The 12,466-nt window shown below is 43.8% G+C and overlaps 1 protein-coding gene across 1 annotated transcript in view; it reads left to right on the top strand.

Annotated features, from left to right (window-relative positions):
• The first annotated feature begins 7,451 nt into the window (after positions 1-7,451).
• LOC140105206 (FRAS1-related extracellular matrix protein 1-like) overlaps positions 7,452-12,466 on the top strand; it is a 147,063-nt gene continuing 142,048 nt past the window's right edge. The window contains exon 1 of the mRNA XM_072129162.1: positions 7,452-7,974. The gene's annotated coding sequence lies outside the window, so the exon portion shown is untranslated. The remainder of the gene's footprint in view (positions 7,975-12,466) is intronic.

The raw sequence follows: 12,466 nt of genomic DNA, 5'->3' as shown, positions 1-12,466 counted from the left end.
CAATCATAGGAAATAGTGACGTTTCTTTCTGAATTTACTTTGTATATTATTCGACAAATTTTATGTGTGATGCACGACCCAGAGATTTAAAGAGAAATTAGTAGAACATTTTAGAGGAGATTCTCAGTTTTCAGGTGCAGATAGACATTTTGTGGAACGTCACAATGGAAAATATTCCTCAACTAGAAGCATTTACAAGTTGCTAATAATAATAATAATAATAATATTCTAGATTTTCCATCTGAAATCTAGAATTCTGACAGGGCTGAATTATAGGCAAGAATCACTATTTCACTACTAATACAATAAATTGGGTTATTATACACCAATGATCAGAAACCTCGAATTGAATAAAAGTGACTAATGCCGACACCTAAATATAATAATTGTATTAGTCGTGTTTCCAATTCAGATGTTTATTCTATATTTATTTTTGTTATGTATCAGATTTCTGTATCATTTATATAGCAGAAAAAATACACCTATTACCTGGTTTCACAATGTGGTTTATGGTTGTTCCGTGTTCCGTAGAGTTATAAAACTATTGGTTGAGCATGTTTCTCTTAAAGGGAACCTGTCAGCAGGGACCTCATTTTCACTAAAGACAGGTTGTAGTCCATTACAGCTGCAGTGCACAGATGTCTTTCTGCTTTCTCTAAGCATTTCCTTGCAATATAATTGTGTGTTATAACTTACCTTACACCCTGGCAGAATCCTCTGTGTAGTCCCAGGGGTTGGGCTTTGGTTTGGATGCATTTCAAAAAACAACATGTGACTTGTCTGTGCTGCAGGCTCCTCAGCTCTCAGCCCCCACCTTTGTGCTCCTTTACGGCTCCTCCCCTCCGCTTCTTCACAGAGGTCACAGCCTGGTGATCTGACATCAGGGGGGGAGGGAGGAGCTGTACAGATTAACAACTTAAAGGGAACCTACCACCATAAATCTATCTATAAAGGTAGAACAGGTGGTAGGTGCATGTATTGGAAATGAGGATAGCCCTTTTTAGAGCTAATCCTCACGTCCCCGCTATCTTTTTAAAATCTTTATTGCCCTAATATGTAAATTTTCTAAAGCGGCTACTGGGGCGTGGAGTAGCCGGACATGAGGCTACACGTCGCGGCTACTCCACGCCCAAGTAGCCTCTTTGTTCCTCCTACCCTGAGATCTTCAGCACGGAGCTCCTTGTAGCTGCATGCCGAGAAGTCAGGATGTGACGGTCCTGTACCCCGAGTGTCAGCATGTGACGGTCCTGTACCCCGAGTGTCAGCATGTGACGGTCCTGTACCCCGAGTGTCAGCATGTGACAATCCTGTACCCCGAGCGTCAGGATGTGACGGTCCTGTACCCGAGCGTCAGGATGTGACGGTCCTGTACCCCGAGTGTCAGCATGTGACGCTCCTGTACCCCGATCGTCAGCATGTGACGCTCCTGTACCCCGATCGTCAGCATATGACGGTCCTGTACCCCGATCGCAGCATGTGACGCTCCTGTACCCCGAGCGTCAGGATGGGACGCTCCTGTACCCCGATCATCAGCATGTGACGGTCCTGTACCCTGAGTGTCAGCATGTGACGGTCCTGTACCCCGATAGTCAGCATGTGACAGTCCTGTACCCCGAGCGTCAGGATGTGACAGTCCTGTACCCCGATCGTCAGCATGTGACGGTCCTGTACCCCGAGCGTCAGCATGTGACGGTCCTGTACCCCGAGCGTCAGGATGGGACGGTCCTGTAACCCGAGCGTCGGGATGTGACAGTCCTGTACCCCGAGTGTCCGCATGTGACGGTCCTGTACCCTGAGCGTCAGCATGTGACGGTCCTGTACCCCGATAGTCAGCATGTGACAGTCCTGTACCCCGAGCGTCAGCATGTGACAGTCCTGTACCCCGAGTGTCATTATCTCTGTATGTGTCCTGGAGCTCAGCATCTTATCCACCGCATAATAACACTGACATTTATACTGTATCACATGATATAGAATCCGGAGCCTTCTAGATACATGAATATGAAACTCCCTGAAACCAGAAAATACTCAAAAAGTTACTTTCTAAAAAGTTGTGATTAATATTCTGTTCCAGGGTTTGCTGGTTGGAGGGGCCGGGTCTTATGTCTATAATCTGGGCAGCTCCACTTGTATCACAGGATCTCACACAGATAAAAGAAACAAAAACAAAGACAGACAGAACCGAGATCCGACGCCACAAAGCAGAGCGGGACATGGGGGGCGCGGAGCCGGCAGGAGGAGGTTTGTGTTTGTCTTTGTAAATGTATCAGACAATTAGTGACGTCTCCGATACAGAAGAATCGCTCAGGAATTGAGCTGATAATCGCCGTGGTCTGTGATACACCGGAGGACCCCGGGGGAGGATGAGCCTCCAGCGTTACATCCTCCTGCAGGATCAAACCCATCCAGGGCCGGGAAGTCTTCCAGCTTTACCTGTGGTCGGCGGATTATGAAACGACTCATACGAAAAACGCCTCGAGCGCTGATCAGAGTCACTGCCGCGATGTCCCGGATGATGGCAGGAGCATTGGAGACGCCAGGGACACGTTCTTTCGTCTTCCGCCTGTGACATCGATCACCGCCGCCTCATCCATCGTTTACTCATAAAGAATTAAATACAAGAAGTTTTTGTGGAGAAAACACGAGCAGCGTCCAATTGTGTCCGTTCAATAATATATTGGGAAAAACTGCAAAAAGTTCTGATATGATTTTATTTAATGGAGTCGTCTGGATAAAAAAGTCTGAAAATCAGGACTCAGTGGTGACATAGGGAAATACATGATGGGGGTCATTTATCATAGGACTTTCTTTTCTCTCTTTGCAACCTAAATTTGAGACTTTTCCTCTCTGGAATACTCATTTTTCATTGTTCACGCACTCCTCTCCCCTGCCTGTCTATACTATCTGTGTGCAGAGCCTCCAGTGTATCCTATGAGATGTAACATCACACTGCCTGTCTATACTATCTGTGTGTGCTGTGTGCAGGGTCTCCAGTGTATCCTATGAGATGTAACATCACACTGCCTGTCTATACTATCTGTGTGTGCTGTGTGCAGAGTCTCCAGTGTATCCTATGAGATGTGACATCACACTGCCTGTCTATACTATCTGTGTGCTGTGTGCAGAGTCTCCAGTGTATCCTATGAGATGTAACATCACACTGCCTGTCTATACTATCTGTGTGCTGTGTGCAGAGTCTCCAGTGTATCCTATGAGATGTAACATCACACTGCCTGTCTATACTATCTGTGTGCTGTGTGCAGAGTCTCCAGTGTATCCTATGAGATGTAACATCACACTGCCTGTCTATACTATCTGTGTGCTGTGTGCAGAGTCTCCAGTGTATCCTATGAGATGTGACATCACACTGCCTGTCTATACTATCTGTGTGCTGTGTGCAGAGTCTCCAGTGTATCCTATGAGATGTAACATCACACTGCCTGTCTATACTATCTGTGTGCTGTGTGCAGAGTCTCCAGTGTATCCTATGAGATGTGACATCACACTGCCTGTCTATACTATCTGTGTGCTGTGTGCAGAGTCTCCAGTGTATCCTATGAGATGTGACATCACACTGCCTGTCTATACTATCTGTGTGCTGTGTGCAGAGTCTCCAGTGTATCCTATGAGATGTAACATCACACTGCCTGTCTATACTATCTGTGTGCTGTGTGCAGGGTCTCCAGTGTATCCTATGAGATGTAACATCACACTGCCTGTCTATACTATCTGTGTGTGCAGTGTGCAGGGTCTCCAGTGTATCCTATGAGATGTGACATCACACTGCCTGTCTATACTATCTGTGTGCTGTGTGCAGGGTCTCCAGTGTATCCTATGAGATGTAACATCACACTGCCTGTCTATACTATCTGTGTGCTGTGTGCAGTCTCCAGTGTATCCTATGAGATGTGACATCACACTGCCTGTCTATACTATCTGTGTGCTGTGTGCAGAGTCTCCAGTGTATCCTATGAGATGTGACATCACACTGCCTGTCTATACTATCTGTGTGTGCTGTGTGCAGAGTCTCCAGTGTATCCTATGAGATGTGACATCACTCTGCCTGTCTATACTATCTGTGTGCTGTGTGCAGAGTCTCCAGTGTATCCTATGAGATGTGACATCACACTGCCTGTCTATACTATCTGTGTGCTGTGTGCAGTCTCCAGTGTATCCTATGAGATGTAACATCACACTGCCTGTCTATACTATCTGTGTGTGCAGTGTGCAGAGTCTCCAGTGTATCCTATGAGATGTAACATCACACTGCCTGTCTATACTATCTGTGTGCTGTGTGCAGAGTCTCCAGTGTATCCTATGAGATGTAACATCACACTGCCTGTCTATACTATCTGTGTGTGCTGTGTGCAGGGTCTCCAGTGTATCCTATGAGATGTGACATCACACTGCCTGTCTATACTATCTGTGTGCTGTGTGCAGAGTCTCCAGTGTATCCTATGAGATGTAACATCACACTGCCTGTCTATACTATCTGTGTGCTGTGTGCATAGTCTCCAGTGTATCCTATGAGATGTGACATCACACTGCCTGTCTATACTATCTGTGTGCTGTGTGCAGAGTCTCCAGTGTATCCTATGAGATGTAACATCACACTGCCTGTCTATGCTATCTGTGTGTGCTGTGTGCAGAGTCTCCAGTGTATCCTATGAGATGTAACATCACACTGCCTGTCTATACTATCTGTGTGCTGTGTGCAGAGTCTCCAGTGTATCCTATGAGATGTGACATCACACTGCCTGTCTATACTATCTGTGTGCTGTGTGCAGTCTCCAGTGTATCCTATGAGATGTAACATCACACTGCCTGTCTATACTATCTGTGTGCTGTGTGCAGAGTCTCCAGTGTATCCTATGAGATGTGACATCACACTGCCTGTCTATACTATCTGTGTGCTGTGTGCAGAGTCTCCAGTGTATCCTATGAGATGTGACATCACACTGCCTGTCTATACTATCTGTGTGCTGTGTGCAGGGTCTCCAGTGTATCCTATGAGATGTGACATCACACTGCCTGTCTATACTATCTGTGTGTGCTGTGTGCAGGGTCTCCAGTGTATCCAATGAGATGTAACATCACACTGCCTGTCTATACTATCTGTGTGCTGTGTGCAGAGTCTCCAGTGTATCCTATGAGATGTGACATCACACTGCCTGTCTATACTATCTGTGTGTGCAGAGTCTCCAGTGTATCCTATGAGATGTAACATCACACTGCCTGTCTATACTATCTGTGTGCTGTGTGCAGAGTCTCCAGTGTATCCTATGAGATGTAACATCACACTGCCTGTCTATACTATCTGTGTGTGCTGTGTGCAGAGTCTCCAGTGTATCCTATGAGATGTAACATCACACTGCCTGTCTATACTATCTGTGTGTGCTGTGTGCAGAGTCTCCAGTGTATCCTATGAGATGTAACATCACACTGCCTGTCTATACTATCTGTGTGCTGTGTGCAGGGTCTCCAGTGTATCCTATGAGATGTGACATCACACTGCCTGTCTATACTATCTGTGTGCTGTGTGCAGAGCCTCCAGTGTATCCTATGAGATGTAACATCACACTGCCTGTCTATACTATCTGTGTGCTGTGTGCAGAGTCTCCAGTGTATCCTATGAGATGTAACATCACACTGCCTGTCTATACTTTCTGTGTGTGCTGTGTGCAGAGTCTCCAGTGTATCCTATGAGATGTAACATCACACTGCCTGTCTATACTATCTGTGTGTGCTGTGTGCAGAGTCTCCAGTGTATCCTATGAGATGTAACATCACACTGTCTGTCTATACTATCTGTGTGTGCTGTGTGCAGAGTCTCCAGTGTATCCTATGAGATGTAACATCACACTGCCTGTCTATACTATCTGTGTGCTGTGTGCAGGGTCTCCAGTGTATCCTATGAGATGTAACATCACACTGCCTGTCTATACTTTCTGTGTGTGCTGTGTGCAGAGTCTCCAGTGTATCCTATGAGATGTAACATCACACTGCCTGTCTATACTATCTGTGTGCTGTTTGCAGAGTCTCCAGTGTATACTATGAGATGTAACATCACACTGCCTGTCTATACTATCTGTGTGCTGTGTGCAGGGTCTCCAGTGTATCCTATGAGATGTGACATCACACTGCCTGTCTATACTATCTGTGTGTGCTGTGTGCAGAGCCTCCAGTGTATCCTATGAGATGTGACATCACACTGCCTGTCTATACTATCTGTGTGTGCTGTGTGCAGAGCCTCCAGTGTATCCTATGAGATGTGACATCACACTGCCTGTCTATACTATCTGTGTGCTGTGTGCAGGGTCTCCAGTGTATCCTATGAGATGTAACATCACACTGCCTGTCTATACTATCTGTGTGCTGTGTGCAGGGTCTCCAGTGTATCCTATGAGATGTGACATTACACTGCCTGTCTATACTATCTGTGTGCTGTGTGCAGAGTCTCCAGTGTATCCTATGAGATGTAACATCACACTGCCTGTCTATACTATCTGTGTGCTGTGTGCAGAGTCTCCAGTGTATCTTATGAGATGTAACATCACACTGCCTGTCTATACTATCTGTGTGTGCTGTGTGGAGAGTCTCCAGTGTATCCTATGAGATGTAACATCACACTGCCTGTCTATACTATCTGTGTGCTGTGTGCAGAGTCTCCAGTGTATCCTATGAGATGTGACATCACACTGCCTGTCTATACTATCTGTGTGTGCTGTGTGCAGGGTCTCCAGTGTATCCTATGAGATGTGACATCACACTGCCTGTCTATACTATCTGTGTGCTGTGTGCAGGGTCTCCAGTGTATCCTATGAGATGTGACATCACACTGCCTGTCTATACTATCTGTGTGTGCTGTGTGCAGAGTCTCCAGTGTATCCTATGAGATGTGACATCACACTGCCTGTCTATACTATCTGTGTGCTGTGTGCAGAGTCTCCAGTGTATCCTATGAGATGTGACATCACACTGCCTGTCTATACTATCTGTGTGTGCTGTGTGCAGAGTCTCCAGTGTATCCTATGAGATGTGACATCACACTGCCTGTCTATACTATCTGTGTGCTGTGTGCAGAGCCTCCAGTGTATCCTATGAGATGTGACATCACACTGCCTGTCTATACTATCTGTGTGCTGTGTGTAGTCTCCAGTGTATCCTATGAGATGTGACATCACACTGCCTGTCTATACTATCTGTGTGTGCTGTGTGCAGAGTCTCCAGTGTATCCTATGAGATGTAACATCACACTGCCTGTCTATACTATCTGTGTGCTGTGTGCAGAGTCTCCAGTGTATCCTATGAGATGTGACATCACACTGCCTGTCTATACTATCTGTGTGTGCTGTGTGCAGAGTCTCCAGTGTATCTTATGAGATGTAACATCACACTGCCTGTCTATACTATCTGTGTGTGCTGTGTGCAGAGTCTCCAGTGTATCTTATGAGATGTAACATCACAATGTTCTCCTATGACCTTGCTACCTGTGTATTTGGAGCGGAACATTTAGTGTATCCTATAACATATAATTCATACTGTGTGTTGTGTACAGAATCGTCAGTGGATCCTTTGAGATCTATATTTCCAGATCCAGACTATCCCGCACTCTATCAGGTCCAATTTATACCAATTTAAAGGAATTTGTATGTCTAAAAACTAAATCCCCCTCCAGCCGCTGAAGTCTCCGCACCTCCAGCGCTTGTAGGATCTCCCTCTGATCATTTCCTTCCAACAACTTGGACTGAGTTTGTAAACTAATAGCGAGCCGTGGATTCCGGGCTCCTCTCACTTGTGGAATCTGCTGGGTGAGTGAGACGTGTGACTCCGGGGCAGGGGATGGACACTTGCAGGGTGACTCTCATCTCCTCCTTTGTCTTGTGGTGGAGCGGATAATTCCAGGGAATGCAGGAGCTTCCTCCATCCTCCTTGGCAGAGTCTTGGCTCAGACATGTGACCGCGGCTCCTCAGGTAAGTCCTCGCTGTTGTTTTTCTGCTTTGGCAGAACTTCTACATTTTGCTCGTGAATTAGGGAAATATGCAGCTCCTGGCGAGGGGCCGGATATTGGGATTTGAGGATTTTTTTTTTGTGCTTTGGCAGGAGACAGAGAAATATTTTCAAAGCTGAGTTGTAGTATCTGCGTCTCCCAGCTCCGTGCCGCGTCCTGCAGGGATCATCAATGGTGACATATAACGTGGATGTACTATGGCGCAATATATGGCGGTATTACAGCTCCCGACTACAATATATGGGGCTTTATGCGTCTATAGGTTCTGCATATGATATTACTAGATATATATTTTGAGTAGGGCCAATCTACGTAATCTACATAGCCGATGCGTTATGTGCTTTTATGACAATTATGAATTATTTTGAAATCTACTTATAGTGGACATTTTTAATCAGCCCATCACTTGGACTTACATCCCCCATGCTCCATAGTCGTCTTCTGAAAACCGCCATACTTGGGTACTACATGGCGGCACACAATGTAAGGGCGATGCCACACGTGGCGTTTTTGGTCTGTTTTTAAGCATGCGTTTTCAGTCCGTTCAAAAACGCATCCGTTTTGACCGTTTTGCACAATTACCTTAATAGATAAATAGGTCGTAAGCAGCCAAACGCATGGTAAATGGTCAAAAACGGATGCCTTTTTACACAGACTGAAAACGCATGCTTAAAAACGGACTAAAAACACCATGTGTGCCGCCCGCCTAAGCCTCATACTCTTGTCTTGTACTCAAGTTTTGCTACCATAGAGATTTACAGGAGGTGCCAGACAAGCCCAGACACACCCCAAAGGCACGTATCACAAGAGCCGCCTGCCCATAGGGGGCGCCCTGTCTAAGTAGTACTCACATATCGTATATAACTACGTATGTGTGGGGAGGAGTCACCCTCTGCTCCCTCAACTTTTTTTAAAGATGTTTTTTTCTACTACAGGCAGTCCCCGGGTTACATACAAGATAGGTTCTGTAGGTTTGTTCTTAAGTTGAATTTGTATGTAAGTCGGAACTGTATATTTTATCATTGTAATCCCAGCCAGAACTTTTTTGGTCTCTGTGACAATTGGATTTTAAAAATGTTGGGTTGTCATAGGAACCAGGAATAACACTAAAGCTTCATTACGGACACCAGTGATAACTGTTACAGCTGATCATTGTAGCCTAGGACTAAAGGTCCGTTTGTAACTAGGGGTCGTATGTAAGTCAAGTGTTCTTAAGTAGGGGACCACCTGTATACTGAAATCTGAAAATGTCACCTGCAAGAAAAAAAAATTGGATATGGATCAGTCCCATTGTCCCGGAGCCCATTTTTGGTGGAGTGAATGGGTCTGTAAAAAAAAAAAAAAAACATAATCATGTTTATTGTATCATTTTTATTGCACTGAAAAATCCCTGAAATATTCAGTAAAAAAGTACAAAATTTTAAAAAATATGTTATCAAAATTTAACCAAAAATATGGCGCTTTGTGACTTTCCACCACTGGTTATACCTAAAACTACAGAATAAAACTAAAGTGAGAGCTAAAATTTACTATTTTAACTAAGAAAAATAGCAATTTTATTCACAGTAGTAATAATAATATTGGTAATAAAACATACGATTTTTCAGAAAAACACAAAAAAAATTATAATAAAATTTTATCCCAAATGAAAGAAATATATATTTATAATATTTATGAAAAAAATGACATTCAAAATTTCATTGCAAATTAAATATACAAAATTAAAACCCGTCATGGAATAAAAAAAAAAAATATTTATTAAAAATATATGGACAAAAGTTGACATTGAACGCAAAAATTAGACGCGTCTTGTGAGGAATATACAAATTGGTTCTTAGCAGGAGAAAAAGAAACAGAAATCAAGAAAATTCCCTAAAATACGAATTCCAAGTTCCCAGTGTGAGATCATTTTGTACTATAAATATTATCGTATTATCTGTAAATATTTGGAGTTGATTTCTAAAGGTTTTTTAACGTGTTTCGGGAGCCTTGCGGCGCTTCCTGCGGCACCCACTGATTTTCCGATGGATAAAGAAGTTTTTAATTGTCGGTTTGATAAGTATAAGAGGGAGAATCTTCTGTACATCACAAATCTGTTGCTGTAATAGTGAGATTTGCTTTTTGGCAGCGGCTTCCATGGCGGACGCCCGGCGCTCTCTTTGATGCCAGTATTGATCATGTGAAGAATCCGTTCCCTTATTGCTGTGATGGAGGAGGCCGCGGCTTCCAGCGCTATCAGGTTTCAGCGCAGACACCTGCTCGCTCCAGGCTGTCAGGTGCCGAGGAATCTCAGGCATTGTCTTATCTCAGGAATCCTGCACCATTAACATCTTACACCCCGGATCCTCCTGCAAAGAGGAAGTCAACGACTACAACACCCATCATCTTACATTCCTCCAACTTATTCCGCACCTCAGAGCAGCAAATACACGGATACATTTAGACTGATGACTGCGCAGGAATCAATACGACGTCTCACAGACCTGTCTGCTCCGGCAGATGGAGGGCAAAGTGTCCGGCACACGTGGCGAATCTCATTCCCAAATAATCCGGATCTGAAAGGGGGAAAAGAAAGACACACAAACCCCAACACCGGCGTAAGGAACAGCTTCTCAGTCATAGAAACACGTGTGACTTAGGGTGATGCCACACATGTGGGCAAATGTATTATCGTATCTGCGCCAAAAAATGACGGGATTTTACAGGTTTGTTTGGCGCAGAATTGTTGCCGATCATTTATAATGAGTTTGCGTCAGAAAGAACAGATGTTTCCGACTATCCCTTCTCCTCCAGGGTTTTTTTGCCACAAGTGGGCGTCACGTTATCCGTCACATTTATGTGTATTTTGTCCCCATTTTTCGGCACAAATTTTGCGCACAATAGACCAGGAAAACAATGGTCAGAGAGCAAAATAAAGGCGCAGTCCATGTAAGATTTTGCCGCACATTTCATTGATGTCGGCATTTTTATGGTGCACGACTGATTAGTTTCGTCTGCCCATTAATTACTAACATCGGGCTGTGCTTTCCGGACTCTGATCTCCGATGCCCACAGTCATGCTTGCGGCAGAATTAGTATATCCCCCATGGCGTTTACAGTCCATTTAAAAACGCTTCCGTTTTTTACTGTTTTTGACCACTTTTCCCAATTTTCTTGATACATTAACAGGTTATAAGCAGCCAAACGCACGGTAAGCGGTCAAAAAACGGATGCGATTTTAAACGGACTGAAAACACTTGCTTAAAAACGGACCAAAAACACCAAATGTGGCATCACCCTTACACTCAAACTGATCTACTATCAGTTTACTAATGGTGGACGTCTCCTACATGAATGATGTTCTCTAGAACTTCTTTCATTATAAATCTATAGGCTGCAAATGCAGAAATATAGAGTCATACAAATAATGAGAATTAGTCTGGGGGGTTCCGTACAACATCGCAACGGCTCAGAGCGAATCGTCTTTTAATTTAATTACTTCCTCCGTTTCTATACAAGTTCAGCCCAGTCCTGCCCATCCGCAGTGCCTAAAGAAGGTTCCGTGCAGGACTGGGCGGGGCAGGGAATACAATAAAAGAAGAGACGCTCAGGGGCTTCGATGTGATAGCTGGAGAGCCCAAGAGTAATTACCATGATTTTTATAATTCTATATCACCACAATCATGACATATAGAATTATAATAAAAGAAGTCCTGAGGAGCAGAGTTTCTCCTGAACTTCTTAGTAGGAAACGTCTACCATCAGAAATACTGACTTTTGTAGGGGGCAGTATTATAGTAGTTATATTCTTGTACATAGGGGGCAGTATTATAGTAGTTATATTCTTGTACATAGGAGGCAGTATTATAGTAGTTATATTCCTGTACATAGAGGGCAGTATTATAGTAGTTATATTCCTGTACATAGGGGGCAGTATTATAGTAGTTATATTCCTGTACATAGGGAGCAGTATTATAGTAGTTATATTCTTGTACATAGGGGGCAGTATTATAGTAGTTATACTCCTGTACATAGGGGGCAGTATTATAGTAGTTATATTCTTGTACATAGGGAGCAGTATTATAGTAGTTATATTCCTGTACATAGGGAGCAGTATTATAGTAGTTATATTCCTGTACATAGGGGGCAGTATTATAGTAGTTATATCCTTGTACATAGGGGGCAGTATTATAGTAGTTATATTCTTGTACATGGGGGCAGTATTATAGTAGTTATATTCTTGTACATAGGGGGCAGTATTATAGTAGTTATATTCTTGTACATAGGGAGCAGTATTATAGTAGTTATATTCCTGTACATAGAGGGCAGTATTATAGTAGTTATATTCTTGTACATAGGGGGCAGTATTATAGTAGTTATATTCCTGTACATAGGGGGCAGTATTATAGTAGTTATATTCTTGTACATAGGGGGCAGTATTATAGTAGTTATATTCCTGTACATAGGGGGCAGTA

Source organism: Engystomops pustulosus, chromosome 10, assembly GCF_040894005.1.
Source record: "Engystomops pustulosus chromosome 10, aEngPut4.maternal, whole genome shotgun sequence".
Taxonomy (NCBI): domain Eukaryota; kingdom Metazoa; phylum Chordata; class Amphibia; order Anura; family Leptodactylidae; genus Engystomops; species Engystomops pustulosus.
This window is presented reverse-complemented; position numbering and strand designations above follow the sequence as displayed.